At 38.0% G+C, this 16,078-nt stretch overlaps 1 protein-coding gene across 10 annotated transcripts in view; it reads left to right on the forward strand.

Moving 5' to 3' along the window:
* IMMP2L (inner mitochondrial membrane peptidase subunit 2) overlaps window positions 1-16,078 on the forward strand; it is a 958,934-nt gene that overhangs the window by 266,096 nt on the left and 676,760 nt on the right. The window contains exon 5 of one of the 10 annotated variants that reach the window (XM_060414760.1): window positions 1-15,908. This exon is cut by the window's left edge and continues 121,840 nt beyond it. The exons of the other annotated variants lie outside the window; for them this stretch is intronic. The gene's annotated coding sequence lies outside the window, so the exon portion shown is untranslated. Of the gene's footprint in view, window positions 15,909-16,078 lie in introns of those variants that run through there. 10 annotated transcript variants of the gene reach the window in all.

Below are 16,078 nucleotides of genomic sequence, written 5' to 3' on the forward strand. Positions count from 1 at the left end.
CAATCCACAGAATGGAAGGTCAATAAATTTGATCTCATTTGTTCTGTGAAAGACCTGTGTAAGAGAATGAAAAGATAAGTTTCAGACTAGGAGGAAATATTTACAAGAGACTTGCCTGACAAAAAAACTAGTGTCTAAAATACGTAAATATCTCAAAATGTAGCTTATAAAGCAAGCAGTCCAATAAGGAAATGGGCAAAAAACTTGAAGAAACATTTCATCATAGAGCAAATAAATACTTGAAAAGAGGTGCTTGTCTCTAATGGCATCATTTTCTATTAGGGAAAAGTAAATTATTGATAAAACCACAGTAGGTTAATACTGCACACCTGTCACAATGACTGAAGTACAAAAGAACAGCAAATACCACTGAGGATGTGAGGAAACTGCATGCCTCACACATTGCTGGGGAGGAATATAAACTGTTGCAGCCACTCTGGAAACAGTGCAGTGTTCCTTATGAGTCTAAACAGCAGTTACTGTATGACCCAGCAAAAGCATATCCCAGGGAAACCTGGACATGAATGTCCCAGCCCAAACTGGAAATAGTCCAGGTGTTCCTCAAAGGTGAAGTGTTAAATGATGACACATAGGTACCATGGAATCCTATTCAGCAACAAAAAAGAATGACACATGAAACAACCAGGCTGAGTCTTGAGTCAGTTATTCAGAGTGAAAGAAGCCAGTCCCCAAAGGTCACATATCGAATGATTCCATTTATAGAACAGTCTTGAAAAGACAGAGGTAGGACGTGGAGAACAGTAATGGTTGCCAGGGGTCAGTACCAGGGGTTGGGGGTAGGAAGAGGCAGGAGGTGATTATGTCTATGAATGGATAACAGGAGGGATCCATGTAGCAATGGAATCCTGCTATATCTTATCTGTATCACTGTGAGCTTCTTGGTTGTGAATTTGTGCTACAGTTTGTGAATTTGAGCTACAGTTTTGTAACTGCTTCCCTCGTGGCTCAGATGGTAAAGTATCTACCTGCAGTGCAGGAGACTTGTGTTTGACCTCTGGAAGAGGAAATGACAACCCACTCCAGCATCCTTGCCTGGATAATTCCATAGACAGAGGAGCCTGGAGGGCTATAGTCCACTGAGTCACGCAGAGGCAAACACAACTGAGCAACTAATACTTTTAACTTCTGCAAGATATTACCACTGAGAAAAACTGGACAGAGGGTACATGGCATCTATCTGTATTATTTCTTACAACTGCATTGAATCTACAGTTGTTTCAAAATAAGTTTAATTAAAGAAGGAAGCTTCCCTGGTGGCTCAGAGGTTAAAATGTCTGCCTCCAATGCTAGAGACCCAGGTTTCGATCCCTGGGTTCGATCCCTGGGTTGGGAAGATCCCCTGGAGAAGGAAATGGCAATCTACTCCAGTATTCTTGCCTGAAGAATCCCATGGTCAGAGGAGCCTGGTAGGCTACTACGGTCCATGGGGTCTCAAAGAGTCGGACACGACTGAGCGATTTCAACAACAACAACTTTGAAAAACCTCATTATTTCAGCTGATCACTAGAGAATATATGGCCTCCAGCCCATTTTTCTGATTTAACTGCTCAGAAACAGGATATTTGTCTTGTACTTTTAGGAGGGCTTTCAGGTGATGCTATATGCAAACAGGATGCAGGAGCTCTGCACAGCTGCACATTAATCCCCCTGGGCTTTGCATGCAGGATGTTGCTCATGCCTTCTTTAGGTTGTAATACCTACAATTTGACTTTATATGTCTATGACCTGATCTTAGGGGACCTGTGTCACTCTCTCAGCTGAGACCACCATCTAAGAATACTTAAGATGCAATGGCACCCCAATCCAGTACTCTTGCCTGGAAAATCCCATGGGCGGAGGAGCCTGGTAGGCTGCAGTCCATGGGGTCGCTAAGAGTCCGACACGACTGAGCAATTTCACTTTCACTTTTCACTTTCATGATTGGAGAAGGAAATGCGACTTAGCAGTAGCAGCAGCAAGATGCATATATGTATATCTATCTACACATATCTTACTATTTTACTCTTCAAAGTACATTTTACTGTTTTTTCCAGGGTCCATTCAGCATTTATTTCAGACACCTCAACACCTGTTGAGGTCCTTTCATAGCTGGTAGTTACTGTAATTTTGTCAGCAAGGATGCACAAACTGCTTGTTCATACCTGCAGATTGCTCTTCATCCTTCTGTTGCCACTTCTCTTGAGTATGGGCCCTGGCTGGCAGTCAAATCCTGTGTGTAAACACAACTCATGCAAGTCTTTTTGCAGGGTAGTTGTAGGAATCTATTTAAAAACAATAACAGCATCTGATTCAAATTTGGAGTTCCTCTTTTAAGTGCCTGCTGCTTATGATCAGAAACCACAGTAAACTTACTTTATAAGTTTTATGCTTTTTCATGAGAACCACTTTATCTTGTCTTTTTACAGTAATATTAGCATACATTTCATTTTTCTTTGCTTCAGCTACACTTTTAAAGAATATTCTGGCAAAACCCCACTGATAGTACGTTTGTATTTGCTCCTGGACTTGCCAGACTCTTGATTTTATATTGGCCACTTAATTCTCTGTTTCATTTTGAAGATTATTTATTTGATGTGGAGTTCAGAATGCTTAGCACATAGTAGGTATACAGTGATTGTTATTAAATAAGATTGACAGCTACTTAAGGGTTACTGCTGTGTATCAGCACTGTAGTAACACACAGTTACTACACAGTTGTCTGCATATAGCTTTCAATTTTGTGGTGAGATATATAAATATAGAAAATGGTCAATGGGACAGAGCTGAGAACCTGCAAACAGACCCACACCAATACGTCCCACTAATTTTTTTTAATAGACTTTATTTTCCAGTACAGGTCTAGATTCACAACAAAACAGAGCAGAAAGCAGAGAGAATACCAACACATTTTCTTCTTCCTTCCCTGGCCCCCAAAGCCTCCCCTGCTGTTAACATCCCCTACCAGAATGGTACATGTTACAATCAGTGAACCCACTTTGACACATTGTTATCACACAAAGTCCATAGTTTACTTTAGGGTTTACTGTTGGAGTTTTAGGTTCTATGGATTTTGACAAATGTATGATGATATGTTTCCACCACTATAGTATCACACAGAACAGCTTCTCTGCCCTACAGTCTCTTTGCTATGCTTATTCATTTCTCTCTCCCCACAACTACTCACAAATACTGATCATTTTACATCTTCATAGTTTAACCTTTTCCAAAATGTTATACAGTTGGTATCATAAAATATGTAGCTTTTCAAATTGGTTCCTTTCGCTTATTAATATGCATATGAGTTTCCTCCATACCTTTTCATGGCTCGATAGTTCATATCCCATTGTATGGATGTACAGATTATTTCCCCACTTATCTATTGAAAGATACCTTGCTTGCTTCCAAGCTATGGCAATTATGAATAAAGATGCTCTAAACTTAATAAGGAAATGATTCAAAACTTGTTAGAAAATTCCACTTGTTTGAACATGATGGAAACTCTTTCAAATTTACTTGGCACTCGTGTGTGTATGTGTGTGTTTGTATTGAATTGAACACTAGCCTGATGCCTTCTATTTCTTCTTTGCCTCTCATCCTCTTGATAAAATCTCACTGTCATTATTAGAGACCTGATGTTTATGGCTCTTGTAATTCAGGACAAACAGTGGAAATCTGTAGACTGTTCCTTTAATCAAGTATGGTCCAAATAATTTTCCCTTTTGATTGTACTTTCCCCCCTTTATTCCTTTTAAGTGTATAGAATTTGTTTGCTCATGGCAATTCTTGTTATTGCTCAGTGCATAGCCTCTTTTTATTTTAATTACTTTTTTCTATTGCCTGCATTCCTGACACTCCACTGTAAGTATCCATGTTTTTAGTGGTTGTCCTTATAATTTGCTCTTATAATTTGATACGGATATAATGATTTACCTGTTGAAAGACATTTAAATTGTTGCCACTCTTTGGCTTTGGCCAAAAAAAAAAAAAAACAAAAAACAAAAAACAAACTGCTATGAACTAATGTGTCTGTGCTTTTGTGTGGACGTAAATTTTCATTTCTCTGGGATAAATGCCCAGTAGTATATGTTAAGGTGTTGTTTTCGTTATTTTTTAAGAAACTACCAGACTATATTTCAGAGTGTTTGTACCATTTTACATTCCTACCAGCACCAGGAAGGTATGATTTGTCCAGTTTCTCCACATCCTTGCCAACATTTGCTATTGCATGCTTCCTGATGACAATCTGTGGCTATTTTATAATTCACTATTCTCATCTTTTGTGGAGGGGAAGGGTAAACTGGTGCTCCTTCCTGGCCTAAGTTGTGTCTGAATTATGACTACACAGGCTGAGAGTGAAGGCCTTAGGTTCTGGACCATTATTAGTTCAGTGCATAGGTGTTATGATAGGTTTTTGGCCAACTTGACCACTCTTTCATCTCCTTTTTGGTTCTCATCTTTGGTCCTTATTTTTCATGATCTTGAATTGTTGACCTCAGGTATGTGAGATATTAATATATATAATTAAGTGCCAAGTTGTGTGAAGATAATTTTTGATGTAGTTATGAAGGCTCTAGAGTTTCAGGTGAAAATATTTATGAGCAGATGGTGATGTGAGCAATAACTTCAGTACCTCAACATAGGTCACATCTTAAAAGTCTCTTATGTAAAGGATAAAGCCATCATGTTGAAAATATGCTGGGAAATGCTGTAATATGCACCTGGAAACTTTATGTATTATAAGAAAAACTTACATTGAACAGATGTTTCGAGTCTAAAGGATGCCAGTATAAACCAGTTAAATTTACATAATTATTTTATAGGTTAAAATATTAGTTGTTTTCTCACTGATGGAAAAGTTCATTTACTGCTACACAACACTTAGCTGGAGTAAGAAATACCTGGACCAGCATTTAACCTGAAATACTGACTGAGAAAATTACATGTGAAAGTGAAAGATTTCTTTTTTTAGTTTTCTCAGCTAAGTTCTTTCAGTACTAATATTAGTTTTGATTATATTTATAGAAACTGTCACTTGCATTAAATGTTGCTCGCATCTGGTGAGCGTTATTTCGCAGTATCAGCAATTTAGTTGGAATCTGTCCTTGCCAGTTTTGGTGTCAAAACTGGAAGATACTGAGAAATCTTTGAGCACCTTTGACAGGGTCTTGATAGTTTCTTTTCTATGAATGAAGTGTATATTTTTTTCCTTCCTACTTCTCTGGTAGTTTTGTGTTTAAATTATGTAAATACTGGGAAAAAGGGGGGGAAAATCACAGCATAGATATTATTTGCTTTATATGTGAGTTCAAACTGTTCTGCCTTGTTTAAAAAAATGACTATCACTGAACGTATTTTTTCCACACCATGTTTGATAGACAAATTTTAGTTTTTTTTCTAAGGCCATATATGATGCATTCTGGGTTGCTCAGGACAGTTCAGGTTTATGCCTGTGTTCCAGATGTAATTATTGATAGCATGTTCTATCACATGCTGTTAAACAACATGCTTGTCATGACCTACTAATTTGATTTCATGACCGGAACTGTATTGGGCTGAGATTTGTATCTAGATTCAGATATTCTCCAGTATTAGCCTTAGCTGTGTCATCCTGACTCACCTCCTTTAAAGTTCCATTTCTGCATCCATCTCTGGTAAGGATGTTGTGAGGATTAGAAAGATCATTTCTATAAAGCACTTCATATCATGTCTGGTGAAGGGAAGAACTTACTGTGTGTTAGTTATTCTCATTACTTATACCATAAACATGGTTTTCCTCTTCTAAAATTGTATTACACAGAATATAATTGATTAAAAGTGTTTTCCACATTATTGAGAGACCTTCCAAAATTAGAGATAAAACTGCATTGTTGTCAATCAGCAGTTTTAAAGCATACCCAGAAATGCCTAGACAAACAGTAGTTAAGTTGGTATATGACACCTATAAGAGAGAGAAATCTTTGGCTTTCCAGCTGAGTTGAGTTCCCCACCAAGAGGCCAAATGGAAGGGATAGCATTAGTGAAAATACATCATTTTGATATTTCTTACCCTATCCTGCGACTTTCCTTTCACTTTTCACTTTCATGCATTGGAGAAGGAAATGGCAACCCACTCCAGTGTTCTTGCCTGGAGAATCCCAGGGACGGGGGAGCCTGGTGGGCTGCTGTCTATGGGGTCACACAGAGTCGGACAGGACTGAAGCGACTTACCAGCAGCAGCAGCCTGCTTACTATTCACTATATCTTTAAAAAAATTGAAACGCTTTCATCTTGTTTTGCATTTAAAATAACATGTAGCCTCTTGATGTTGAAGCATTGATGCCCTTTTGAAATATTAGAATCAAAAATTATTTTGGTAAAGTCAAAGCATCAATATTTTGATAATGACTGAATCAATGTTATCGACTTCTTTTATAAAATGAGATGTTAAATTTGTATCTGAGCAGCCTTGAGCTAATACTCAATAATGACTGAGGTAAGTAGTCTAATTCAGATGTTTGGCTCCTAGGTTAATTTTGCCGTGTCAGATGACTGTTTTCTGAATTTCCCTGTGTTTCTTACCTATGCATGGTTGTCTGCATTCTACGTCTCATTACTGTTGTCCTGCCCGAAAAGCAGGACATGGTGAGGTATATGTGGAGAGTTAAGCCCTTTGACTTGTTAGTTTGATTAGCCTTGCATCCTCCACATTGAGTTTCATTCTGAGGAGGAATGAGTCCTCCTGACTTTGGCCATTGGTGCTGTGAAAGTAGCTCACAATGATTTGGATGGTTGTTTCACAAAGGTAAATAATAAATACTTTTCAGTGTTAAGGCAGAGTACTTCTTATTCTATCATATAATTTTTGTTTTTTTCCTGGCCACGAGATATGTGAGATCTTAGTTCCCTGACCAGGGATTGAACCTACGCCCTTTGCACTGGAAGCATGGATTCTTTTTTTTTTTTTTTAATTGAAGGCTAGTTACTTTACGATAATGTGGTGGTTTTTGCCATACATTCACATGAATCAGCCATGGGTATACATGTGTTCCCCATCCTGAACCTCTCTCCCCATCCCATCCCTCAGGGTCATCCCAGTGCGCCAACCCTGAGCACCCTGTCTCATGCATCGAACCTGGACTGGCAATCTGTTTCACATATGGTAATATACATGTTTCAATGCTGTTCTCTCAAATCATCCCACCCTTACCTTCTCCCGCAGAGTCCAAAAGTCTGTTTTTGCATCTGTGTCTCTTTTGCTGTCTCACGTATAGGGTCATCATTACTATCTTTCTAAATTCCATGTAGATGCATTAATATACTGGATTGGTATTTTTCTTTCTGACTTACTTCACTCTGTATGCTACTGCTGCTAAGCCGCTTCAGTCGTGTCTGACTCCATGCGACCCTATAGATGACAGCCCACCAGGCGCCCCTGTCCCTGGGATTCTCCAGGCAAGAACACTGGAGTGGGTTGTCATTTCCTTCTCCAGTGCATGAAAGTAAAAAGTGAAAGTGAAGTCGCTCAGTCATATAATAGGCTCCAATTTCATCTACCACCTGTGCCTCCTCATTGCCTCTTTATAACCGGAGGAACATTCTTTCCTCTACTGTCTAGTCTTGTCTAGGTTTTAGTGGAGGGTTGGTTTCTAATTAAAGTGACATCATAACTTTCATTATAAAGTTGTGAAATGCAGGTAAATACTAATATTAATATAGGATCTTTGTTTGGATTTCCTTTCTTTCCTCCTTTCTCCCATGAATAGTGACTGAAATCCTGCTAGGTACTAGGTACTGTTCTAGGCACTGGGGATACAAAACAGTCAAGACTATCTGCCTTGGAGAGGTGGATAAAAAGTCACATCTATAGTGTGATAAATGGTGACACGTGTCATTATATAGGACCCAAAATTCAATTTGAAACAGATTTGTCAGGAAGACCTCACATACCTAGGCACCACGGATGTTTCCGTTGCGTATTCTGAGTCTGCCTCCTTCTTGCCCTTGGTTGCCACGACAGGAACCAGTAGCTAGGCACATCACTTCTGTTGAACTGCTGACCTCTGATATAAATAGAGCCTGAAAGATTTAAGTCATTTACTTGTTTTTTAAAAAAGAAGTCCATCATGTTTTAATAAACACTGTGAAGTTGCTCAGTCGTGTCCGACTCTTTGCGACCCGCGAACTGAAGCCCACTAGGCTCCTCCGTCCTTGGGATTCTCCAGGCAAGAATACTGGAGTAGGTTGCCATTTCCTTCTCCAGGGGAACTTTGTTTAAAAATGACCTCTGAAAACATTTGAAACATCCCAATGGCCATGAATATGGCCAGAATTTAGCAGTCATAAAGCAGTCTTTTTCTTTTTTCTCTTTCAGTATATTTAGAGAAATATGTCCCCTCCCTTTATATCTCATTTTATGTTGTGTTTTGCAATTGTGATTTTTGCAAAGGTCGTCTGGCAATGGAGTATGAAAGGATTCAACAGCCACACTCAGAAAGCCCACATGATCACTGATGTTCAATAGCATAACCTTTATCTTACAAGCAAAGCCTTTTAAGACAAAAATAAGAATGATGTAGAATTATTGCTATAAGCATGGGAAGTAATTGAAGTATATCCTTGGCTTTTTTGTGTAGTGGTAAGTTTGGGAAGGGAAGGTGTTAAGAGATAAGGTATAGGTTAGAACTTTGCAATAATCACTAGTCTGAATTAATAATTTTCAGTGGATATATTTAATTAGGATGTGATTCAACTCAAAACTTTACTTTTGAGGTGTTGGATGTTAGGAGATATTTAACTGTTTTAATCTCCTGGCAGAGGAGCCTGGCAGGCTACAGTCCATGGGGTTATGAAGAGTCAGACACGACTGAGCAAATAGCACTACTACAACTAACTGTGCTAATATCTTATGTTCTTTAACATAATTCCCATCCAAATGGCCTTTAAAGTGATGTAAAACCTGGAGCTGTGTCAACATCAGGATTCTTCTATGTGTACAGAACACTTAAATGCAGAGTCTTAGCACTCAAGGATAAGAGAGGTGGGTATATTTTCTATTTCATTCTCAAGCTCTGAAATAGTTTGCGTTTTTTCGTAAAATTTCCAGAATTGGTCTTCTGGTTTGTACATCCCTTCAAAGGGATATTTCAAAATCTCTGAAAGAATAACATGTTGTAATTTCATGTCCAGGTTCAGTTCAAACCCATCATCACTGCCCAAATCATCCCTCAACATTCAAGGCTATTTAGAATTTGTCAGAAACTTGTCTTTCCAGGCTTTTCCCTACCTTTAAACAAATTGCCTAAGTCCAGGCAAACAGAAATCACCTGTTTCAGAATACTTTCTTTCTTTTGACAAAATTTAGTGTCCCCCACAATGACACATCTTTACTCTTGCTTACATGGGAAGTGATGTCACCTTTCTTTGAAATTCCTATCATTCTTTGTTTAATGTAGATATCTCACTGTTTCTGAAACAACAGTAATGAGGAAAACAATAAGAAAAAAAAAATCCAAAATAAATGACAGGTAAAACTTCAAGTGACTCTTGGAAATGTAATGTGGGTAGTTTTCAGTATGTTTATCTACGGAGTGAATTTGATTTTTGCTAATGGAAAGCTAGATTCTGTTTTGTTGAAATTTGAATCATTTATGTTTCTCAGCTTCGCAGATGACAGTCAAATGTTGCAGACTTGTTAGACGCCAAGCCTTCATGCTTTTTCCTAACTATCTCTTGTAGGAGGTGACCTAGTGAATTTGCCTGGTCTGTGAAACTGCTTGAGTACCCTTTCAAAGGGCAGGCTCCTTTACCTCACCCTGGTCAGCTCTACATTTCTGGTGTGATTGGGCACACAGTTTATATGCTTTTTAAAAGAATGATCCTTTTTCCTCCTAACTCTGGACTCAAATGTGAATATATGGCAGCTTTTAAATTCATTTCAACTTTGAAGCAAGCAGCCTTTGCAGTTTTCCTATTCAATGCCTTGAGGGAAATATCTTCTTAACAAAGCAGCTTTTGTTTATTAAAATTGTTTTGGTGGGGGAGGCTTGATTTTGGGGAACAGAAGGCTCTTACGTTACATTTATGTCTGTGATTTGAGTGTCCTTCTCTCTCTTCCATCCAGTTATGGTTCCTGTACAGAATAGTTATCGTGCTTAGTACCACAGTCAAAACCAGGGTTTGTAGATGTTCTCCTGACAGCTTAGTAGATACTTTTGAACAGTTAAAACTGGAATATGTTAGGAATTGCATTTTATATCTTAGTACAGTTCTACATACGTAGGCTATATCCCCCTTCTCAGTTTACTTCCCACCTGGAAACTAGAGAAATCAGGTTCTTTCTTATGCTGGCACTGTAAATTACCACAAACGAGGATGCAGGTGCTTGATGGTAGTGGATGTTTTAACGTAAAAACACATTTTATTGGCGTATAATTGCTTTACAGTGTTGTTAGTTTGTGCTGAATAACGCAGTGAATCAGCTGTATGTATAGTGCAGGGAACTCAGCTTGGTACTCTGTGATGACTTAGAGGGTTGGAGGGGTGGGAGGGAGTTTCAAGAGGTGGTAGTCTTTAAACCAAATTGTTTCTAACATCTAATTACTGTCAAGTTTAAGAATGGTGTCATAGAGCTTTCTCGAGTATCGATGCAGATGCCCTTTAACGTTTTATTAGTCTGTAGCTGACCATCCTGTAGAGCACGTTATGTCACTCATCTCTCGAGAGTAGATATTGCAGCCAGCTTATCTTGAAAGATAACTTGAAACATTACTCAACATGAATTATTTTTATAGATGGTATCTTAACAAGTCTTTGAAAGTGACTGGAAATGCCTCCTTTGGAAATTGGTTGTCCTAAAGCACTGGGGCCAGGTTCTAAGTCTCTGGAACCTCACACCCCTATTGATGAGTGTGACTGGTGACTGTTTTCTGAGAGAAATAGTCTTCTTCTGTTTACCATTGGGGTAATATCCATATGCAGCTGTTAGGTTCTCATGAGATGATGCAATCCTGCCTGTTAGCTGATGAGCAAGTTCAATATGCCCTTAATTGATTCCCGTTTCTTTTTGGAGACCACAGTTTCAAGCTCTGTGATGCTTTGTTCTTAACAGAACTCAGTCCTGATAAATAGTATTTGTGGAATATTACTGAGGAATATGTAATTTATCCATTCTGTTAGAAATTATATATTTTCCTTAATTCAAGCCAGGCCACTGTAGAGCTACCTTTTGCCTCCCTAGAGAATTGCTTATACTGAGTTATGCTGTGATGCTTTGTCATGGGCCAGATTGAGAGTCATTATTAATAAGCATCCTCAGGAAAGTCCTTATTGGATTCATCACAGTGCAGTGGGTAAGGAGAAGGTCCATTCAATGCACAACATTTGCTTTATGAACTCTCATGAAGAAAGTTCTCGAAATTTTCAGTGTTCGGAGAGACTGAACTTCCCTTGGGCAACTATTGCTGAGACTCCTCTGGCTAATGATATTGTTGCCCACCTCTAACTAAACTTTAGAGGTTAAAGCGTCTGCCTGCAATGCAGGAGACCCAGGTTCAATCCCTGGGTTGGGAAGATCCCCTCGAGAAGGAAATGACAACCCACTCTAGTATTCTTGCCTGGAGAATCCCGTGGAGAGAGGAGCCTGGAGGGCTATAGTCCATAGGGTCAAAAAGAGTCTGACAAGACTGAAACCACTTAGCAGACACACGCACTTCCTTACCTAATCTGCTTACCAAATGTGACATCTTTCTGGGTAAACATTTCTTGATTATGTAGTATTAAAAGATTTTAAAATTTAAAAAATAAAAACTAAAAATAAATAAATGAAAAAAAAAAGAACAGTTCTTTGCATTAAGGACTCTCCATGCATATTTTTGCATTAAATAAATATGAATTTATTGAACCTAAATGCTATTGAGTATACCAATATGAGTAAAATATGGTCCCTACTCTTAGGAAATTTATTTACATTTGAGAGAGAGAAGATTGTGTTAAGAGTTGTCACATGCTATAGGCATCTTGGGGAGGAAAAAATGAATTCTGATGGTGTGAGTCTAGAGATGACACTAAGTGGTCTGGAAGGATGAGTGGTATTTTACTGGGGGAGACTACCTTGGGCAAGTCCATTCTTAGCACTGAAAATTGGATTTGTATGGGAAATTTATGTAATTCTTCTATGATCCAAAATGATGTTCTATTTCCCTCAAGCTTCAAGTATTCTCCTTTAAGCTATTGGTCTGAAACGTGGAGAATTTACTGATTCTTACTGATACTATGATTTTTGTAGACTTCAGTCTACTCTAGTTCCAAACTTTTGAACCTTAATCTTTACAGTTTGTCTTGATACATTAACCTTTTCCTTTCATTTTCTGATCATTTGAAAAGCTTTCTCTGTACCTTCTTAAGTTAATTAGATCTTTCTCAAGAATTAAACCATGGTTTTGTACTTGATTTCTGCTTCTTTTGTAATTTTGTTTGTGTTTTTATTTTCCTCACAATCCATCTTATTTAGAAGATCCTGTGATTTGGGGATTGTTCTATAGGTCATGTCACTACATGTATTAAAGGCCATTGGTGGTCTCTGTCCTGATGACCTTTCCAGCATGTGTCCCTTTACTTGCCCCTCATAGGTAACACTGTTTCATGTCATAATATTAGCTTCTGCCTCTCCCTGGAAGGCACTTGTTGCCTCATGCTGTCTATACCAATTCCTTTCCATCAGTCATGATGCTTGTTCACCTGTGAAGCCTCTCCTGACCCCTCAACATAGTCACTTCATCCCTGCAGCTTATCACTCTAGACATACAACTCCTCCAGTTCTCAGATTGCAGATAATAATTTATATTTCTACTTCTTCGTTAGACTTGAGCTCACAGAAGGCCAGGGCTGCATTTTGCTTGACTTTCCTTAATGCTTGGTAGACTGAATTTCTCTGCATTTGCCTGTCTAGCCATAATCTCATAGTATATGAAAAATCTCTTGAACTTTCATTGCTTCATAGAGCTTATTGTCTTGGCTGAGCTAGAAATTTCCCTCTGCACTTCTTTAAAAACATGTTAAACAAGCATTGTATTAGAAAACATCTCTGAGGAGCACTAGTTTAAATTACTTTATCGGAAAAGTTTCCGTTCATTACAACGTTTTTTTTTTTTCTTCTCTCTAAATTATTGGTGATTAATAGAGCATTAGGTAAATACTGTTAAATGAATTATTGTTATTATTTTTTGAAATTTCTTGGGTCAAAAAAAAAAAAACAACTCCAATGCTGTTTAATCATATTGATTTTGGAAGACAGCAACTATATTCTGCTCACCCTCAATAATGTTAGGCAAAGCCCTCACCTATTTGTACACCCCTCAATACTTCTAATCTGATGTTAACCTGATTTTAAAAATCTTTTTAGTGTAAAACTTGATCTTGGTGTTTCTGTCTATGGACACCCCCTTGGGAAATTCAAGTAGGTTGGCCAGATGTCGTGTTTCCTTATGGAAACTGAAAGTGAAAGTCACTCAGTTGTTTCTGACTGTGTGCAATCAGGATGTTAGTTTTTGTCTTCCATGGTTCATGTATATGTAGGTATTTGGGTGAGAATCAGATACTAACAGGAAAAATGTTTTATAATTATTTTTATATTTTTCTTATGTATTTGTTCACCATAAGCTGGGTGCAAATTCATTTAATATCTGGTTCTGTCTTTTGCCTTCAATTATTTTGCAGATCAGAAGAAATTCTTAGTAAAGCTGTGGGAATTTACAGCAAGCTAGAAAGCAAGACTGTTTGCAAATTCTTTAATGCCTACATCTGGTTTCCACAAATAGTTCTTTGGCTTTAATTCTCCCTGATAGTTAGATACCAAGTACTCTCCTGATATTTTTACAAGGTAGGCAATGACTCAGAGCCCTATGATGGGATTATTTTATGTCTTCCCTATACACTGTATAACTAAGCAAATTATTTTATTATTGTGATTACAGTATTTTCTTGCAAACATTTTGAGTTTTTGGAAAATGTCAAGAAAAACTCTGAGTCTATATTGCTTTATCCAGTTGATTTTGGTTGATAGGAAATAAACCCGGCCAGTAGGAATTATGTTAAGCTGAACTGTGGTTTGTGTTCTTTCTAATTCCTTGCTGCTCAAAGTATATTCAGTGAACCAGCAGCATCTGTATACCTAAGATATTCAGAAATGTGGAGTATTTGGTCCCTCTTTAGACCTACTTAACCATAGTCTGCATTTTAACAAAATTCCAAAGTGGTTTCCGTGCACAGGAGAGTTTGAGAAAAGTTCCTCTAGTGCACGTGCCTACACGTCACACAGATTTTGGAGGTACTGAAATCTAGGTTCTTTTTACTCTTAGTGGTCTGCATTCCATCACGTCATTGTCATCTGGGAGCTTGTGCTCTATCTCCATCTGGACATTCTGGTCCAATCCCTGACCAAATGAATAGGAATTTACATTTTAACAAGATCCCCTGGTGATTTCTCTGAACGTTAAAATCTGAAGAGCCTTGATTTAGATTGCATCATCTTCCTGAAGCTAACTTAACTTGAATTCTAGTTTTAGAATAAATGCACAGTATTATTCTTTTTTCAAAATGCCTCTTTAGTAGTCTTTGCTGGAATATGGCCAGTTCTATTAGTATGCCTATTGTCTCTGCATACAAAGCTCTTCTGAGCGTCCTTACACCTTCTGACATTTGCCCTTGACTTTTCTCTCCAAACCCTTCAGTGGATGACTCTCCTACTCCCACTTACTCTCAAGAAAATAGAAGAGAAGTATGTCACATTTTCCCCCTGCCCATTGTGATTTCCAGAACATTGTTATGCAAGATGAATTAATGATTTCTTTTATGATAACACTTCTTTGTGTGTGTATCTTTCTCCATTCTTATTTTCCCCAGTCTCATTCCTGATGTTTGTTCTGTTTCTGGGCTTTTCCCCTCTTTCCTCAATTGCAGCTCCTTTCTCTTTTTACCTTCTCTCAAGGCCTGCCACTTTTCTTGTCTGTGGCATTTTCAGCTTCACTGACCTTTATTTCCACTTCCCTCTGGCTCGCCTTAAGTCATCTTCATCACTTCTACTTTCCCACTTGTACCCCCCGAAACCTTTCCACTTTCAAGGATCTTGAATTTCCCTTACAGTTTCTTTTCTGCAAGCTGCAGCCTTCTTTGCCACTTTCTTACTCCTCTTCTCTTCATCACGTCTTGAGTTCCTTAGGCTGACCACTGCAGTGAGCAATTGTAATGGAGCTTTCATGAGAATCTTTGGAAAGTTCTTTTTCGCTTTTGCATCCTTGAATATAAAAATAAATAAAGACGCCTCCTGCTGCCTGCTTTATCCACTTCTGTTTTCAGGCTATTAAGCTTTGCTTGAGAACTGTGAAACCAAGATGATGGAGTCATATTAAATTTTGAGCTTTATAACCTCAGCTGGATGGCTTCTGCCCCACTATCTTCTTATGTATTTCTCGTGGTCCCCAATCCCATGTGTATCTTTTTAGTTTCTTAGGCAAGGTGGGAGATACTCTTTCACTAGTGAATGATGGTAAGGCTTTATGCTTTGAGATTAAATTTGCTCATAGGCTCCTAAATTGCTGTGCTTTTATATCATTACATTTTTTTTTCCTAGAACAGTTAAAATAAATTTAATATATTTGGCACATTGCTTTGTTGCAGATTTTATTATGGTCTTTAGATGCAGATGGCTTTTACCTTCTTGTGGATATAAACAACAGTAACAAAGATCTGGTATCTTAATTGATCTTATTCCCTGTTAAGCTCTGTTGCTTTAAAATTGCTACACATAAGAAAGTCAAGTGGGTATTAAGTCTTTCCTAGTAGCTTTAAAGGGTAAAGAAACACAATTCAGGTCTAATTTGTTCAATTATACTGAATAGCCAACAAGGCTAACTAAATTTAAAAAATAAAAGAAACAATCTTCAGTTTATGGGTAAAAATAGCTCTAGGAATTTTGCACTCTTTGTGCAGTTAAAAAAAAAAGTATTTTATTAAGTTGCTGCAGTGTCCCCAGCACTGTGCAGTAATTGTGGTGGAGCCAGAGGAAATACAGAGTGTTTTGTTATTGTTGTTTAGTGCCCAAGTT

Source organism: Ovis aries, chromosome 4 (genome assembly GCF_016772045.2).
Source record: "Ovis aries strain OAR_USU_Benz2616 breed Rambouillet chromosome 4, ARS-UI_Ramb_v3.0, whole genome shotgun sequence".
NCBI lineage: Eukaryota > Metazoa > Chordata > Mammalia > Artiodactyla > Bovidae > Ovis > Ovis aries.